At 37.6% G+C, this 19,325-nt stretch overlaps 1 non-coding gene across 1 annotated transcript; it reads right to left on the bottom strand.

Annotated features, from left to right (window-relative positions):
- Positions 1-16,047: 16,047 nt before the first annotated feature.
- LOC131636167 (small nucleolar RNA R71) lies at positions 16,048-16,154 on the bottom strand. The gene has a single exon (XR_009293965.1). It is a non-coding gene; the product is annotated as a small nucleolar RNA R71 (small nucleolar RNA).
- Positions 16,155-19,325: the final 3,171 nt, after the last annotated feature.

Here is a 19,325-nt window from a genome sequence, read left to right as displayed (position 1 = left end):
TCATCAAATGGATGGTATGAATAGATCACATTGAAGCATTAGAGGATATTGAGCCATGGTTTGAGTTGTGACCTCTTGTCCTGATTAAAAAGTCAGTTGTTCAGATGAATTAGGTCAAAAACCCTAATTGTCGACCTGATGAAATTGATGTCTGTGGATCTTGAATTGAGACACAATCTTCTTTGGATATTGTCATAGGGATTATTTGAAGATGATTGAAACCTTTGATTGACTTCCTGGGGATTTTTAGGGTTTCCCAAATGTGATCCCTGATTTTAGCCCCTGATAGTTCAAAACCCTGATCTGAGGATTTGTCTGATCAATCTTTGTGTAGGAGATGTTCTGAGCCAATGGATTAGGCTAAAATGGTGTACTTGGGATGTGAGGTCATGTCCCCAAGTCATTATGTCAAATTCTGAGTAAAAGTCAAGAGTATACTATCTTCAGTCAAAACCCTAATCTGGTTGATTCAAAGCCTTTGAGCTTGTTGAAATGAATCTCTGAGGACCAAATGTTGATTGTTGATGAAGATGATTCATTTGAGATAAAGGGAGAACAAAACCCTAATTGACTGTTGCTTGCACTGATGAGTGATCTCTTGATTAAATTCCTGCTGAGTCACAAGTAGCAAACACAAGCTATGCAATTTGTTAGAGATGCAGATGATACATATGCAAATGATATGAGGTGGTATCTTAGGTCAAAAATTGGGGTATGACAGTCCTAAGACCTGGAATTAGATTTTTAAATTGTTTCTTCTTATTTTAATTGAATTTTCTTTTCTTACATGTAAACAACTTGCTTTTGGCTAACGATTGTGTTGTAACTTGTCCAAATGAACTATAATTTTGTATGAGACTTCTTGACTTGGTTCCATGGTTGTTTAAACACCTATTAGAGGATATTAGCTACTGACTTCCATCATTTGATTACATTCTTCTAACTTCATTCACCATTTGAACTTACTAACTAATTTTGACCTAGTTTTGTCTAGTTTTTGTTAGAACTTAGTGTTGTTTCAAGCTAATTGACTAACATAGATTGGTACAAAGCCTTAGACCTATAAATGATATAATATGCTACTGTCCTCAGTTTAGTTCATGTCTTCATTTGCTTTTTGTTTTGATTAACGGATGTTTGTTCGCTAATTGTTAAGTGACGATTTATGCGATACTTTGGTAACTCTTTGTGAATATTTTCGTGTAGTGCCATATGGCTTTTGTGTTTGATTTAGGACACTTATTTCCTTGGTTTGCTGATAACACGATTTTATATCGTATATTTAGCTTACAATCCATAGATATTTATAGCATTTTCCGTTTCAGGTTTTACACTCTTACTATGCCGAATTGTGAAAAAGAGAAGAAATGGAGCCAAAACGACCCTTTTCTATGCCTAAAAGACGTAAATTGGGTGCTGAAGTGAAAAGGGAGTGCAATTAAAGGCCAAGTGTGCTGAAAGAGGCCCAAAGACTCAATGAAGCAATCCAGCCCACGAAGGAGAACAACCCAAGCCACACAAGTAAGCAGAGACGCACGTCTCTGCCACCTCTGCAAAAGGGAGACGCACGTCTCCACCTCCCTAAATTCTCTCCACTTGAGACGCACGTCTCAAGTCTCCCTGAAGAATAGGAGACGCACGTCTCCACGTCCCGGTCTGCAGAAGTTCCTCTTTTCACGCAAAGCAACTGCAAGCCCCTCCTATAAATAGGACCAGTCACTTCACTTCAATCTGTCCGATTTCCTGCCAACGAAGTGCTGCCGAAATTGTACCGCGAACCGCTTTTCCTTATTCTGCTTTCATTTAACCGTCTATTTTCTCACAACGATTTCTACACTGGAAATTGTTGTGAACTTTTCGTAGATCTAGCCTTACGTTAGATTTATCGTTTTATTTCGTTGTTTTTATTTTCTGCCATTTTAAATTCCGAAAAACGATCCAGCCAACCTGTGGTGGAAGTTCGAGTACTTCAAGATTCAATTCAATTCAGATTTATTTTAATTCAGGTTTTTTATTTACCGCCTTTATTTATATTATCATTGCATGATATATTATATGCCATTTAATATGTTTAATATTATAAACCGAACCGATTTATGCATGTTTAATCATATTAATATGTCTGGCTAAATTACTAAAGGTGTCGGTATGTAAAGTAAGTTAACCGTAGGGATCCGAAATAAATTGGCTTAATTATGTTTTGTTAATTATCACTTATTTTTGGTTTATATGTCTAATTTAATTAGTAAGTCTTAAAACCAATAGAGCGAAAGTTTGAGGGGTTAGGACGGTCAAAGGTTAAAATCAATAGAGCGAAAGTTTGAGATATTTAACCAGATAGTAGACATAGGACATTAGTTTTAAGGATGGCGAAAGCGTATTAAAACTAATTGGAACTTATTTAAAAATTGTTTTTACACTCGAGCGGGATGGCGAAAGCGTACGTTAGGGTTATTAGCTTGCTCCGAGTCAACAGAGCGAAAGTTTGAGATTAGGAGATTTAAATAGATAACAACCTCGTAAAATAGGCATTTTATTAATTACATTGTTTCCAAAAAGCTCTTCTAAAATCTAATGGGATGGCGAAAGCGTACATTAGGATTAGGATAGTAGTCTGAATCAACAGAGCGAAAGTTTGAGACGAGGATTTTTAATCAATGGAATTAGTAAAGATTTTTAATTTAATTATGCAAAAGCCAATGGACCTTCGGATTACCTTTAGTTAAACGAAATACATACTGATACCTGTCTTTTATTATTATTCTTTATTTTCTCACAATCACTTTCCCTTAGGAACAATCGAAATTTTAGTACTCCTAGCTTTACATAGTAACCTTAGATAACGGTAGATCGATTCATAGTCCCTGTGGATTCGATATCTTTTAAAACTACACGACACGACTGTGCACTTGTGTCATACCCCAATTTTTGACCTAAGATCCCACATCCCATTTACATCATTTTCATAGCAAGGGTTCACCAGTGTTTGAACGTTTTACCGATTCTCAAGTTAGATTTCAAAGATCGTAACTTCTTCAATTTTCAACATTTTTGAGACGATTCTTTTGGCACAATGTCTACAAGTTATCTTCAAAGATCGAGAGCTAATTATGCTTAAAGGACAATAGAAGTTATTGAATTGTCATTCTTGACTTAAAATTGTTCTTAACTTCTAATTTCAATTCATGCTATAATCGTTTCTTCAAAGACGATGATTCTTATGATGAGATCGTCCATAGAAGAAGATTTTTGGTTTGAAGATTTATTGACGGGTTGACCATGTTTGGAGATTGAGATTTAGGGTTTTAGCGAAGAAGATTTAAGGATTCAATTGAATAAGATCATTGATTTCAATTTCATTCAAGTTTGCAAACATTCTTTGAAGTAAAGTTCGCAAAAGTTCATCAATTCTACAAGGATCATTACTAAGGAAAAGATTCTTATTCAAATCAAGGATTTTGTGATTTTTGTACAAACTTTAAGGTACATGTTCACATGGAAATTCAAGTTACAAATATCACTTGATACAAGAGTAGATCCAAGATTTATAGGAATGCTAAAAAAGGGTGTGTCACTTGAATTACAAAAGAGGTGAATTACAAAATTTAAGTTACAATTGTCACTTGAATTACAAAAAAGGTATTCTAAAACTAGCAAAATTACAAGGCTTTTTCAAAAAAGATTCATGCCAAATTTGATCTTCAAACGGTAACGTTATGAACACTTTTTAACCTTCAAGCTCCCAATCGAGGCTGCACCTCCAAGCATCCTTTTCCCAAGTCTCTCGAGTCATTCACACAACGGTTTCAAGCTCCAAATGTTCCTTTCTTCATACCATTCTTCATGTTCTCATCTATATGAAAGAAAAAAGAGGAAAAGCATAGTGAAGTCAATATTCATTCAAGTGAGTTCATAATAAACAAAGGTTTAATTAGCAAAAGAGTTTAAGAAAATAGACAAAGCAGCCAAGATTTCTGTCATCCAAACAAATTCACAAGGCCCAATTTTATGGCCTGTCCAAAACCTTGCTGTCCTCAAAACAAGACAAAACTGCTACCCTGCTATCACTATGTTGCGGCCAGCATCAGAAATTGCAAGAAAATGGTAAAATACAAACTGTTACACAAAAGCAACCTGCAGCATTTCCCTTTATAATTCCAAACCAAGTTTGAGTCCATCCTAACCTAGAGTTATTCCCAAACCTAAGCACTATATGTTCACTGATTCATTGGAGAAAAAGGGGCAGCCACACTTGGCCATAAACCCTAGAGAGATTTCTGAAGAGGAAAAAACGCAAAACAACCTTCATCAACTCAACACTGATACAACAGTCACCATATTCTCCTCATCAGTTTCACACCTTCCAACAAACACGCATACGCAGCAAAAAGGCATAAACCTCACCCTCAACCTTACTCATCATCACTGCCTTCTTCACCTCTAAACAGAACCGATTCAAAACCACAGCATACATACCTAAACCGCAAACAAATTCTAAACTTCATACAACCTTACCTTCACCTTCATCATTCCACAACCACAACTTGCTGCTAACCCCCTCTAGTAATACACAGAACCATACTTTCAACAGACATTCAAACTCATCGTCCACTTTGAATCACTCACTGTGTTCATAACATTCACCACATTTAGCTCAGACCACAACGCAACAATACGACATTTCACGTGCAGAAGGAGTCGAGAAGAAAGCAAAAGCAACAGAAGAACGAAAACATAAAGAGAAAGAGAGAATCAACACTCACCATCGAAGTCGCATATCTCTGGATTTCTCTTTGTGGATTATTCACGTCCGACACTCAACGATTTCCGGCAAGAGCCTTGTTGCTGTGGGTAACTTTATAACCTCGATTGTTGTTGCTGATATTTGCTGTTGTTGTTTATATTTGTTGTTTTTGTTGTTTATATTTGTTGTTGTTGCTATGTGAATATTTATTTTTGTATTAGTTGGATCTTGAATGAGAGAGGCGGAGAGTTCTTTCGTTGTTGTTGCGTTTGTTTCAAATCGAGAGAGATGAGGGGAAGAGGATGTTTTCTGATTTCGTGAAAGGGGCAGATGTTTGGTCCCTAGGGTTTTCTAACCCGTTTCAAAATTTTGGTAGAAGGGATTCGGATCTTAGGTCAACCCGGTCCGGCCCAAACAACAACCTTTATTTATTTATTTTATTATTCAGTTCTTAAACATGTTGGGCTCAAAGGATCTGTTACTTATGTACCTCCCATCTTTGCTATCCGCTGGCCCAATGGGTATTTTCATTTTATTTCTTTTATTTGTTTCTAATTTCATTTTTTTTTTGTTAGTTAATTTTATAACAAATGAATAAAACATTCAAAAATACTTTTCAAATACTTTTTATTTGTTAAAATAGTTTCTCCATTAAAAAGATCAAAAACAAATTTCATCCAAATAATAAATCTTGGTCCAATGTCAAGTCGTTTCAAATAACTTCTCGATCCAACGTCGAGTTTTCTTCTTTACAAAATTCTATTCTTTAAACCATACCGAAAGATCGAGTGACAAGGGGTGAACACCTCTTGAATACCTTGATCTTTTGAATCAAAACACTTTAATCAAACCAAGAGATTAAGTGACAAGGGGTGCACACCTCTTGAATACCTTGATCTTTTGAATTAAAATACATTAATTAAGTCAAAGTGATTAAGTGACAAGGGGTGCACACCTCTGGAATACCTTTGATCCTTTGAATAAACATCTTTCTTAATTAAATCAAAGTGATTAAGTGACAAGGGGTGCACACCTCTTGAATACCTTTGATCCTTTGAATCAAACTTAAAAATCCTTTCTTAATTAAATCGAAGTGATTAAGTGACAAGGGGTGCACACCTCTTGAATACCTTTGATCCTTTGAATAAAAATCTTTCTTAATTAAATCAAAGTGATTAAGTGACAAGGGGTGCACACCTCTTGAATACCTTTGATCCTTTGAATAAAAATCTTTCTTAATTAAATCAAAGCGATTAAGTGACAAGGGGTGCACACCTCTTGAATACCTTTGATCCTTTGAACCAAAAACATCCTTCATAAAATTAACCAACAAAATCGTAGTTTTTTTTCCCCGAACTACGATCGCTCTGACTTTCCCATTGCACGAGGGAATACGTAGGCACAAGACACAAACGTCTTGGCGAGCACAATAATAAAAAATAAAAATCTTTTTTTTCTTTTCTCTTTTATCGATTAATAAACTAAAGAACGCAAACATCACGCAAACACTCATTCATAAAAACTAACTAAATGGGTCCCATCGAGTACGATGGAGGTGAGGGGTGCTAATACCTTCCCCTTGCTTAACCGACTCCCGAACCCTAATTTGGTTACGATGACCATCTTATCCATTTCTTTTTAATCGTGGGTTTTATTCGACATTTTCCCTTTCCATTTTGGAATAAATAAAGATCGGTGGCGACTCTGTTCTTTTCGAGTGTGTATACACCTTGAGTATTTTTTTAGCGCTACAGAATTGGCAACTCTGCTGGGGAGTTTAAAAATCTTAAGAGAGTCAACCCTAGTTTAGTTTGTTTTATGTTTAAGTATTTGCCTTTGTTTGTTTACTCTTGTGTTCTTTATGTTTATTCTTATGTTCTTTATGCTTATTCTTGTGCTCTTGTGTTATTTATGTTTACTCTTGTATTATTTGTGCTTCTTTAATCTTGCTTTATCGCTTGTATTTATTCCTATATTGCTATATATATTCATATGTGGGAATGGGATTGATACTTGAGTGAAGCTTTTTACCCAAGCTTTGAAAAACAAGAGAAAAAACATAAGTTAGGAGGTGGTTATGTAGTGCTAGTCCCCAGGGTGAACACCTTGAATGGCTAATACGAAAACCCCACTTGGAGGAGGCCTATTCATGAGATTTTTCATAAGATGGTTCGCCCGTCGCATGACGAAAATCTGATGTGGCCGTTAACTCCAAGGACCTTTAGAACCTGTTCCATCAATGGACGTTATGTATCGGTCCCCAAGGTGCACTCCTTGTATGATTGGTACAATAACCTCGCCTAGAGGATGCGTATTCATGAATTTGTCATAAGATGGTTCACCTGTCGCATAACAATATTCTGATTATGCTTGGGTGCCTCTAGGAATCATTATATCCAAAAACTCTAGAGCTAACCTTGTGAGGGGATTCTTGGGTAGATAACTTAGAACTGTCCTAACTTAAGGAAGCTTCTTCAATAGGTTATTTCATTATCATGCTTTGCATCCAACATTGCATGACATTGCATATCATTTGCATCATGCAAGTACATCATTCCAATTGTCTCTTTCATTCAGTTACTGTCAATCGTCAAGTTGATTCCTCGACACATTAGAAGCATGTATTCGAAGACTATGGAAGAACTTCAACAAGACCAAAAGTTATTGAGAGTGGAAGTTGGCCAGTTGAGGGAGCAAATGAATCATATCATGGGAATTTTGGAAGTGTTACTGCAAGGAGGAAAAATCTCTCCACCGATCATTGCACCAGAAGTGCATGCTCCTATAGCCCGAGAGTAGTATTATCCAGTGGTTGCTCAAGCGGAAGCCTATGGCCCGTCTCCTATGGATCTTCCTCAACCTTCCTTCCCAAAACTTCCCGATCAACAATCTTTGTCTATCCCTCAACAAAGCCAAGGAAATCAGTGGCAGGGCAAGAATCAAAACAAAACATTAAGGAAAAAGGGGTCTCGCCAATTTGATCCTATTCCTCTAACTTATACTGAGTTGCATCCTGTGTTGGTTCAGAACTCATTGGTAGCTCCCAGACCAACCCAACCTGCAAAGTTTCCATTTCCCAAGGAATACGATCCAAACGTCAAATGTGATTTTCATAGTGGGATATCAGGTCACTCCATTGAAGATTGCAATGTCCTGAAGGAAAAAGTTCAAGATCTAGTTGACAATAAGATACTTTCTTTCAAGGATATTGGTCCTATGCCATAATCAGTGCTGAGACACCAAGAACATTCCTAAAGCCAATGGATCAAAGCAGATCATTGAGCCACTTTTTATCATTTGCATTTGAGTTTTTCTTTTGTTTGTTAAGTGTTTATTCGCTTATAAAAATGTTGTTAAACTTAATGGTAATATTAATGAAATGAATGCAAGTTTTGAATTAATCCATTCGTTTCACTCTATATCTTTTCTTTCTTTCTTCTTTGCAAAAAAAAAAAAATTATTTGTTTCTCCCATTTCCTTTTCTTTATCGTACTTTTGTTTAAGCAAGTATTGGAGGGAGAATGATGAAAACAAAATACCCGAATTGAAGTAGTATGCTTTTAAATAAAACTTTGCTGACGATGTACAGGCATTGTTTCAAATCCCCAAACACTGGAGTTATAAGGAAGATAATCCCTCGTTAACCCCTTTGAGCCTAGGAGTTGGAGTTTATTTCTACAAGAAATTAAAAACCTTAATCTTGAACCTGGGGCAGGGTAGTTATTCATTTACAATGACTAATTCATTTCCAAGAGAATCATGCATTTTTGAAGTAACCATCCCAAAAGAGGATCAACTGTGTTCTCTCTTCGTACACAATGTCAAAGAAGTAGTGAAAATCCAAAGCTTTTGAAGGTTATGCTCTCTTGAACCATCAAAGTAGCAGTCAATCTATAAATTCTCTAATTGAATGGACAAACGTCACACAAGTTGTTCAAAAAAAAAATAGAATTAAAAAAAAAGAGAAGAAAAAATAGAAAGGCCCGCTAAGTCAAAACCTAAAAAGGAGACTTAGGCAAAAATTAGGGCATGCCGCTGGATTGAAAGATCATAAAGGATCATTGTCAAAAGAAAAGCAACAACACGATTGTGTGACTTCCAAATAAGAATAGATGATTGTCGCCTCAAAGGAAATTGGTTCTCAAACCAGCATTTGCAAATCCTCTTGGAAGTTGAATTTATGTGTCAAATAACTGAACATAGGACTGGAGAATATCACGAAGTATGGGGTGGGTCAAAATCAAAATTTGAGCCTATATCTTTTGTTTCGTAAACCGTGAACCTAGCCACGCTACAACCCTAAAAAGACCTAATTGAAGCAAGATTTCTTTTGAAAGCATACTATTGCAAGGTTGCGTTAACTTGACTCCTAATTTGTTTGCTAATCATTTGTGCTGACATCATGCTGTCACATTCATCTTTCACAGATTGAATTTCAAAAAAAAATGCTCATAAGGATTCACCTTTTTTTTCAATATCTTGTATCATTCCAATAAATGGTTTGTTTTCAAAATTTTGCATATGCGTTGCATTAAAATTACCATTTTGAATTAACTGTTTTATTTGCAAGTCAGCACTTAGCGTTAAAGGATTTGCATTTGTGTGAAATTAGTTATTGGCAAGTAATTCAATCAGGGGCACATTCTTCCCAAGAACAATCAGCTTAGGGAAAATTATTTCAAGATCCAGTTGATCTGGGGCAGTTACCTCGAGACAAAGTCTCTCAAAGGCTCACACTGGGGCATGTTACATTACTGAAATAGTGAAGCCAATTACTTAAAGGGTTCATCATTTAGGGGCAATCTCCTTTCAAGTGCCAGGCATAGGGGCATAAAATCTCAGATCCTCATTTACAACAGTGCAAAAGATTCTTCAGTGATTTGTAAATCGTGATTTGTTTGATTGATGGTGGTTCTCCTCCGGCCGGTTTATTTGTTGCAATATTGAGAGTATTTGAAACCTTGAGAGTTTTGGGGTTTTTCCAGTTGATCATTGATTTCCCTAATAGATTTCGCTTTGGGTTACCCCAGTAGGCGTGGTTCCGCTGCTAGTAAGTTTCTCCGACAAGTATGGTATCCCTCTAGGGTTTATTTCCCCAATGGATGTAATTCCCATCGGATTTCTCTCATCTCCAGCATAAGCCTATTTCTTCTAAAAGATGTTACAAAAGACATGCTCTGTGTAGAAGTCTCCATTCAGTCGAGATTAGTCGAGTATCCCGTTGTACTATGATGTTTTGAAGATCTCCAGTCTATCTGTTTTGTTCGTTTTGTCAGCATATGCATGGCATTCATACATTCATACTTACACCTTTCATGCACATTTGCATTTCCTAATGATCCTAAATCCATTTTGGTTGTGTTTATCACTAAGTAGTGTATTCCCTCTCTCCAATAGAGTGTCAGCCCTAAGCAGAAAAGTGTGTATCCTTTCTAAATTCCCCACTGAGTTTATCCCTCGTGGGAGTGTTTTGCTTTAGCTTTCCTTTCCACTTTGGATAGGATAAATCCTTACATGAGCTTATTCCTCGTGAGGAAGAGTCCTGGTTGACCGTCTCTCTCCCGTTTGTACCTGGATTAATTTTTGCCTCTAATCATTGAGACTTCTCAAATTAATGAAATTTGGACCAAGAGTGTATTTATTTTACACCTTTGATGACCAGATCCCTGCATCTTCAAGTAAAAAGTCGATGTCCAGATGAACATTCTTGTACCTTCAGTAAAAGTTGGTATCCAGATGACCAGATCCCTGCATCTTCAAGTAAAAAGTCGATGTCCAGATGAACATTCCTGTACCTTCAGTAAAAGTTGGTATCCAGATGACCAGATCCCTGCATCTTCAAGTAAAAAGTCGATGTCCAGATGAAGATTCCTGTACCTTCAGTAAAAGTTGGTATCCAGATGACCAGATCCCTGCATCGTCAAGTAAAAAGTCGATGTCCAGATGAAGATTCCTGTACCTTCAGTAAAAGTTGGTATCCAGATGACCAGATCCCTGCATTGTCAAGTAAAGAGTCGATGTCCAGATGAAGATTCCTGTACCTTCAGTGAAAGTTGGTATCCAGATGAAAAGATTCCTGCGTCTTCAAGTAAAAAGTCGATGTCCAGATGAACATTCCTGTACCTTCAGTAAAAGTTGGTATCCAGATGACCAGATCCCTGCGTCTTCAAGTAAAAAGTCGATGTCCAGATGAACATTCCTGTACCTTCAGTAAAAGTTGGTATCCAGATGAAAAGATCCCTGCATCTTCAAGTAAAAAGTCGATGTCCAGATGAAGATTCCTGTACCTTCAGTAAAAGTTGGTATCCAGATGAAAAGATCCCTGCATCTTCAAGTAAAAAGTCGATGTCCAGATGAAGATTCCTGTACCTTCAGTGAAAGTTGGTATTCAGATGACCAGATTCCTGCTTCTTCAAGTAAAAAGTCGATGTCCAGATGAAGATTCCTGTGCCTTCAGTAAAAGTTGGTATCCAGATGACAAGATTCCCGCATCTTCAAGTAAAAAGTCGATGTCCAGATGAAGATTCCTGTACCTTCAGTAAAAGTTGGTATTCAGATGACTAAATTCCTGCATCTTCAAGTAAAAAGTCGATGTCCAGATGAAGATTTCTCTACCATCAGTAAAAGTTGGTAGTTCACCTTCAGTAAACGTCGGTGTATCTTTTGTTTCTTTACCAGTGAGGTATTTTCCCTTGTAGATTTGTAATCTCTTCTCCAGTGGAGTTGGATTCCATTCCCAAAGTGGGTTTGGATACCCCTTTGTCGCAATCCTTTCCCCGATTGGGTCACTTTGTCGATACTCCCTTGTGGAGTTCATTTGTCTTTTACTTTGCTTCTCCAGCATTAGTTTGTCTCTTGTGACACCATATCTCCTGCGGTGTTCAGAGTCTCTCTCATATCATATTGCATTAAAAAGTGTCCATTGCATTCATGTCATAAACACATTTGCAGTATCTTAGGGCAAAAATTGTGTATTTAGTATTTAAGTATCCTCATATCTCCCGATAGAGGAAACTTAAATAGGGGCATCTGTCATACCCTAATTTTTGACCTAAGATCCCACATCCCATTTACATCATTTGCATAGCAAGGGTTCACCAGTGTTTGAACGTTTTACCGATTCTCAAGTTAGATTTCAAAGATCGTAACTTCTTCAATTTTCAACATTTTTGAGACGATTCTTTTGGCACAATGTCTACAAGTTATCTTCAAAGATCGAGAGCTAATTATGCTTAAAGGACAATAGAAGTTATTGAATTGTCATTCTTGACTTAAAATTGTTCTTAACTTCTAATTTCAATTCATGCTATAATCGTTTCTTCAAAGACGATGATTCTTATGATGAGATCGTCCATAGAAGAAGATTTTTGGTTTGAAGATTTATTGACGGGTTGACCATGTTTGGAGATTGAGATTTAGGGTTTTAGCGAAGAAGATTTAAGGATTCAATTGAATAAGATCATTGATTTCAATTTCATTCAAGTTTGCAAACATTCTTTGAAGTAAAGTTCGCAAAAGTTCATCAATTCTACAAGGATCATTACTAAGGAAAAGATTCTTATTCAAATCAAGGATTTTGTGATTTTTGTACAAACTTTAAGGTACATGTTCACATGGAAATTCAAGTTACAAATATCACTTGATACAAGAGTAGATCCAAGATTTATAGGAATGCTAAAAAAGGGTGTGTCACTTGAATTACAAAAGAGGTGAATTACAAAATTTAAGTTACAATTGTCACTTGAATTACAAAAAAGGTATTCTAAAACTAGCAAAATTACAAGGCTTTTTCAAAAAAGATTCATGCCAAATTTGATCTTCAAACGGTAACGTTATGAACACTTTTTAACCTTCAAGCTCCCAATCGAGGCTGCACCTCCAAGCATCCTTTTCCCAAGTCTCTCGAGTCATTCACACAACGGTTTCAAGCTCCAAATGTTCCTTTCTTCATACCATTCTTCATGTTCTCATCTATATGAAAGAAAAAAGAGGAAAAGCATAGTGAAGTCAATATTCATTCAAGTGAGTTCATAATAAACAAAGGTTTAATTAGCAAAAGAGTTTAAGAAAATAGACAAAGCTGCCAAGATTTCTGTCATCCAAACAAATTCACAAGGCCCAATTTTATGGCCTGTCCAAAACCTTGCTGTCCTCAAAACAAGACAAAACTGCTACCCTGCCATCACTATGTTGCGGCCAGCATCAGAAATTGCAAGAAAATGGTAAAATACAAACTGTTACACAAAAGCAACCTGCAGCATTTCCCTTTATAATTCCAAACCAAGTTCGAGTCCATCCTAACCTAGAGTTATTCCCAAACCTAAGCACTATATGTTCACTGATTCATTGGAGAAAAAGGGGCAGCCACACTTGGCCATAAACCCTAGAGAGATTTCTGAAGAGGAAAAAACGCAAAACAACCTTCATCAACTCAACACTGATACAACAGTCACCATATTCTCCTCATCAGTTTCACACCTTCCAACAAACACGCATACGCAGCGAAAAGGCATAAACCTCACCCTCAACCTTACTCATCATCACTGCCTTCTTCACCTCTAAACAGAACCGATTCAAAACCACAGCATACATACCTAAACCGCAAACAAATTCTAAACTTCATACAACCTTACCTTCACCTTCATCATTCCACAACCACAACTTGCTGCTAACCCCCTCTAGTCATACACAGAACCATACTTTCAACAGACATTCAAACTCATCGTCCACTTTGAATCACTCACTGTGTTCATAACATTCACCACATTTAGCTCAGACCACAACGCAACAATACGACATTTCACGTGCAGAAGGAGTCGAGAAGAAAGCAAAAGCAACAGAAGAACGAAAACATAAAGAGAAAGAGAGAATCAACACTCACCATCGAAGTCGCATATCTCTGGATTTCTCTTTGTGGATTATTCACGTCCGACACTCAACGATTTCCGGCAAGAGCCTTGTTGCTGTGGGTAACTTTATAACCTCGATTGTTGTTGCTGATATTTGCTGTTGTTGTTTATATTTGTTGTTTTTGTTGTTTATATTTGTTGTTGTTGCTATGTGAATATTTATTTTTGTATTTGTTGGATCTTGAATGATAGAGGCGGAGAGTTCTTTCGTTGTTGTTGCGTTTGTTTCAAATCGAGAGAGATGAGGGGAAGAGGATGTTTTCTGATTTCGTGAAAGGGGCAGATGTTTGGTCCCTAGGGTTTTCTAACCCGTTTCAAAATTTTGGTAGAAGGGATTCGGATCTTAGGTCAACCCGGTCCGGCCCAAACAACAACCTTTATTTATTTATTTTATTATTCAGTTCTTAAACATGTTGGGCTCAAAGGATCTGTTACTTATGTACCTCCCATCTTTGCTATCCGCTGGCCCAATGGGTATTTTCATTTTATTTCTTTTATTTGTTTCTAATTTCATTTTTTTTGTTAGTTAATTTTATAACAAATGAATAAAACATTCAAAAATACTTTTCAAATACTTTTTATTTGTTAAAATAGTTTCTCCATTAAAAAGATCAAAAACAAATTTCATCCAAATAATAAATCTTGGTCCAATGTCAAGTCGTTTCAAATAACTTCTCGATCCAACGTCGAGTTTTCTTCTTTACAAAATTCTATTCTTTAAACCATACCGAAAGATCGAGTGACAAGGGGTGAACACCTCTTGAATACCTTGATCTTTTGAATCAAAACACTTTAATCAAACCAAGAGATTAAGTGACAAGGGGTGCACACCTCTTGAATACCTTGATCTTTTGAATTAAAATACATTAATTAAGTCAAAGTGATTAAGTGACAAGGGGTGCACACCTCTTGAATACCTTTGATCCTTTGAATAAACATCTTTCTTAATTAAATCAAAGTGATTAAGTGACAAGGGGTGCACACCTCTTGAATACCTTTGATCCTTTGAATCAAACTTAAAAATCCTTTCTTAATTAAATCGAAGTGATCAAGTGACAAGGGGTGCACACCTCTTGAATACCTTTGATCCTTTGAATAAAAATCTTTCTTAATTAAATCAAAGTGATTAAGTGACAAGGGGTGCACACCTCTTGAATACCTTTGATCCTTTGAATAAAAATCTTTCTTAATTAAATCAAAGCGATTAAGTGACAAGGGGTGCACACCTCTTGAATACCTTTGATCCTTTGAACCAAAAACATCCTTCATAAAATTAACCAACAAAATCGTAGTTTTTTTTCCCCGAACTACGATTGCTCTGACTTTCCCATTGCACGAGGGAATACGTAGGCACAAGACACAAACGTCTTGGCGAGCACAATAATAAAAAATAAAAATCTTTTTTTTCTTTTCTCTTTTATCGATTAATAAACTAAAGAACGCAAACATCACGCAAACACTCATTCATAAAAACTAACTAAATGGGTCCCATCGAGTACGATGGAGGTGAGGGGTGCTAATACCTTCCCCTTGCTTAACCGACTCCCGAACCCTAATTTGGTTACGATGACCATCTTATCCATTTCTTTTTAATCGTGGGTTTTATTCGACATTTTCCCTTTCCATTTTGGAATAAATAAAGATCGGTGGCGACTCTGTTCTTTTCGAGTGTGTATACACCTTGAGTATTTTTTTAGCGCTACAACTTGCAGTTATCAGATTTATAGACACGTAAAGTCGCGATCAAGTTTTTGGCGCCGTTGCCGGGGACTATTTAAGTCGATATCGTAACTCACTGTTACACCGTAGAGACTAGGACAATTCTTCCCTTTCTTTCTGAACGATTGTATGCCAAATACTCGTTCACAAGGAGGAGAATTAATACAACGAATTAACGAGATCGAACGTTTCATTAACGTTAAACGTCGAGCTCGCAATCTTCCCGAAGTAGCAGAAATTCCGATTAATCAGGAATTGATTTTTACTGATCAAATCAATCAAATCACCCCGAAGTTAGAGATGGCTGCTATTCGTCCTCTTAGAGACTATGCCGCTCCTTCGCGCGCTGAACCACATTCAAGTATCGCACCACCTGCGATTGAGGCGAACAATTTCGAACTGAAACCTTCACTGGTCCAAGCTGTTCAACAGAATCAATTCTCTGGAAGCCCTGTAGACGACCCCAATCTCCATTTATCCGTGTTCGTGCAATACGCCGACACTATCAAAGCCAACAACGTTAGTTCCGAAGCTATTCGATTACGCCTTTTCCCTTTCTCCTTGAGAGATAGAGCGAGAGCGTGGCTTCAATCCCTGCCTTCCAATTCCATAACTACATGGGACGAATTGAAAAGAGTATTCTTAGCTAGATATTTTCCGCCTAGCAAAACTGCTATGCTTAGAGGTCAAATCAACGGATTTACCCAGAAAGATAACGAATCGCTCTTCGAAGCTTGGGAACGTTACAAGGACATGCTTAGAATATGCCCTCATCATGGACTCGAACCATGGCTGATCATCCATACTTTCTATGGTGGTCTCTTATATAACACTAAAATGACTATAGATGCCGCTGCTGGCGGAGCATTAATGGACAAACCCCATGATGAAGCATACAAACTCATAGAGAACATGGCACAAAACCATTACCAATGGGGTGGAGAACGAGCCGCTCTAGAGAAAGCCCAAACCAAAGGAGGAATGTACGAAATAAGTGGTATAGACCGCGTTAACGCTAAAGTAGACGCTTTAACTCAAAAGATCGAGAACTTAACCATCACTCCTTCAGCCACCGCTGCCGCTGTAACACCTAACTGCGAGATTTGTGGATTGACTGGACATGTAGTTGCTGAATGCCAACTCTTGACTGGAGTCCCATCTGATCAAGTAAATTACGCTCAAGGAAACCCTTATTCTAACACGTACAACCCTGGATGGAAAAACCACCCGAACTTTTCTTATAAGAACAACAATGCGTTGTACGCGCCTGGACAAGCACCTGCTGTACCACCTGGCTACCAAAAAGCGCCTGTAGCTGCTCAAAACATCCCTAGGAAGTCAAATCTAGAAATCATGATGGAGAACTTCATAGCTTCCCAACAACAAACCAATAAGGACTTCTTGAATCAAAACATCCACAATAGCGAGCAACTAAAACAACTATCGAACAAAGTAGATGCTTTAGCTACGCATAACAAAATGTTAGAAACCCAAATCTCACAAGTAGCTCAACAACAAGCACCTACTGCTGCCCCCGCTGGCACGTTTCCTGCTCAACCTCAACCCAATCCTAAAGGACATGCGAACGCGATAACACTACGAAGTGGAACGAATTACGATGGACCCATAGATCCTAGAACCCAAAACGTACCCATGTCACAACAAGAGCCAAAGGAAACCCAAAAGAAAACAACTGACGAACAAACTGCTAAGACTGATGAGAACAATAACGAAGTGGAACCCGAAAAAGAGAAACCTTATGTTCCACCACCGCCTTATAAGCCACCAATTCCTTACCCTCAGAGATTAGCTAAATCAAAAACCGAAGCGCAATTTAAAAGATTTGTAGAACTTCTGAAGCAATTAAACATAACCATACCATTCACAGAAGCCATAACTGAGATGCCTTCGTACGCTAAGTTCTTAAAAGAAATCTTATCAAACAAAAAGAAACTCGAGGATAACGAAACTATAACGCTTACCGCTAAATGTAGCGCTATCATCCAAAATAACATGCCTCCAAAACTGAAAGACCCTGGTAGTTTCTCTATACCCTGCGTAATTGGAAAAACCATCATAGAGAAAGCCTTGTGCGATCTAGGAGCTAGTGTTAGTTTGATGCCTCTTTCGACCTGTAAGAAACTCAATCTAGGTGAGCTTAAAGCAACGAGAATGTCTCTTCAACTAGCAGACCGTTCAGTTAAATACCCTGTAGGAATGTTAGAGAATATCCCTGTTCGTGTAGGTCAATTCTACATCCCAACTGACTTCATCAATATGGATATCCAAGAAGATTCTAACATCCCGATCATATTAGGAAGACCATTTTTAGCAACCGCTGGTGCAATTATAGATGTAAAGCGAGGAAAGCTTAATTTCGAAGTAGGAGAAGAGAAAATAGAATTTATACTTTCCCAATTCCTAAAAGCACCTTCTATAATTGACACATGCTGTTCTGCTGACATAATCGACGAGTGTGTCAAGGAAATAAAATCCGAACCAAATAAGGAAACCGAGATCCTAAGAATTCCTATGCCGCCAATTCTTAAAGATGACAACTGGCGTGAGGAATATCAAGATAACCACCTGAGTGAATGCTTAGCCTTAACTCCCGATCCTATACCTGGACCTAAGAAACCTGCTTTAGAGCTGAAGACACTTCCTACCGATCTTAGATACGAATTTCTAGACGAAGAACTAAACCGACCAGTCATAGTGAACGCCAACTTAGGACGAACCGAGACTGAAAAATTACTTAATGTCCTAAGAAAATACCCTACCGCTTTAGGATACAACATATCAGATCTGAAAGGTATAAGCCCTTCTCTGTGTATGCACCGCATTATGCTCGAAGACGATAGTAAAACCTCTAGGGAACATCAAAGGCGAATAAATCCTATTATGAGCGATGTGGTTAAAAAGGAAATCCAAAAACTGCTAGAAGCTGGAATAATATATCCTATATCCGATAGTAAATGGGTTAGTCCTGTTCACGTCGTACCAAAGAAAGGAGGAGTCACTGTAATCACTAATGCAAAAGGAGAATCCGTAGCACAACATACCCAAACTGGATGGAGAATGTGCATTGACTATAGGAAGCTAAACAAAGCTACCCGAAAAGACCATTTCCCTTTACCTTTCATAGATCAAATGCTCGAACGCCTAGCTAAACACTCACATTTTTGTTATCTGGATGGATACTCCGGATTTTTCCAAATTCCTATCCACCCTGACGACCAAGAGAAGACCACATTCACCTGTCCTTATGGTACATTCGCTTATAGACGAATGCCTTTTGGACTCTGCAATGCACCCGCGACCTTCCAAAGATGCATGATGGCAATATTTGCCGACTTCCTAGATGGAATAATGGAGGTCTTTATGGACGACTTCTCTGTCTGTGGAGGAAGTTTTGAAACATGTTTAGAAAACCTTGAAATGGTGCTTAAACGATGCGTAAGCGTAAACCTAGTCCTTAATTGGGAAAAATGCCATTTCATGGTTCGACAAGGAATTGTACTTGGACACATCGTATCCGATAGAGGAATCGAAGTTGATAAATCAAAAATCGAAATTATCGAAAACCTTCAACCTCCCAAAACCGTTAGAGAAATAAGAAGTTTTCTGGGACACGCTGGTTTTCACCGACGCTTCATTAAGGATTTCTCTAAAATAACCAAACCCTTAACTGAACTACTCATGAAAGACGCCGACTTTATTTTCACCGATAAATGCACTGAAGCATTTCAAACGCTTAAACGAGCATTAATCTCTGCGCCAATTATGCAACCTCCCGACTGGAATGAACATTTCGAAATAATGTGTGACGCAAGTGATTATGCTGTAGGAGCCGTTCTAGGACAAAGAAAGGATAAGAAACTACATGTCATATATTATGCGAGTAGAACCCTAGACGAAGCTCAGATGAATTATGCCACGACAGAAAAAGAATT

This window comes from Vicia villosa, unplaced genomic scaffold, assembly GCF_029867415.1.
Source record: "Vicia villosa cultivar HV-30 ecotype Madison, WI unplaced genomic scaffold, Vvil1.0 ctg.001654F_1_1_3, whole genome shotgun sequence".
Lineage (NCBI taxonomy): Eukaryota > Viridiplantae > Streptophyta > Magnoliopsida > Fabales > Fabaceae > Vicia > Vicia villosa.
The sequence above is the reverse complement of the archived record's forward strand: the minus strand, read 5'-3'. Positions and strand labels throughout refer to the sequence as shown.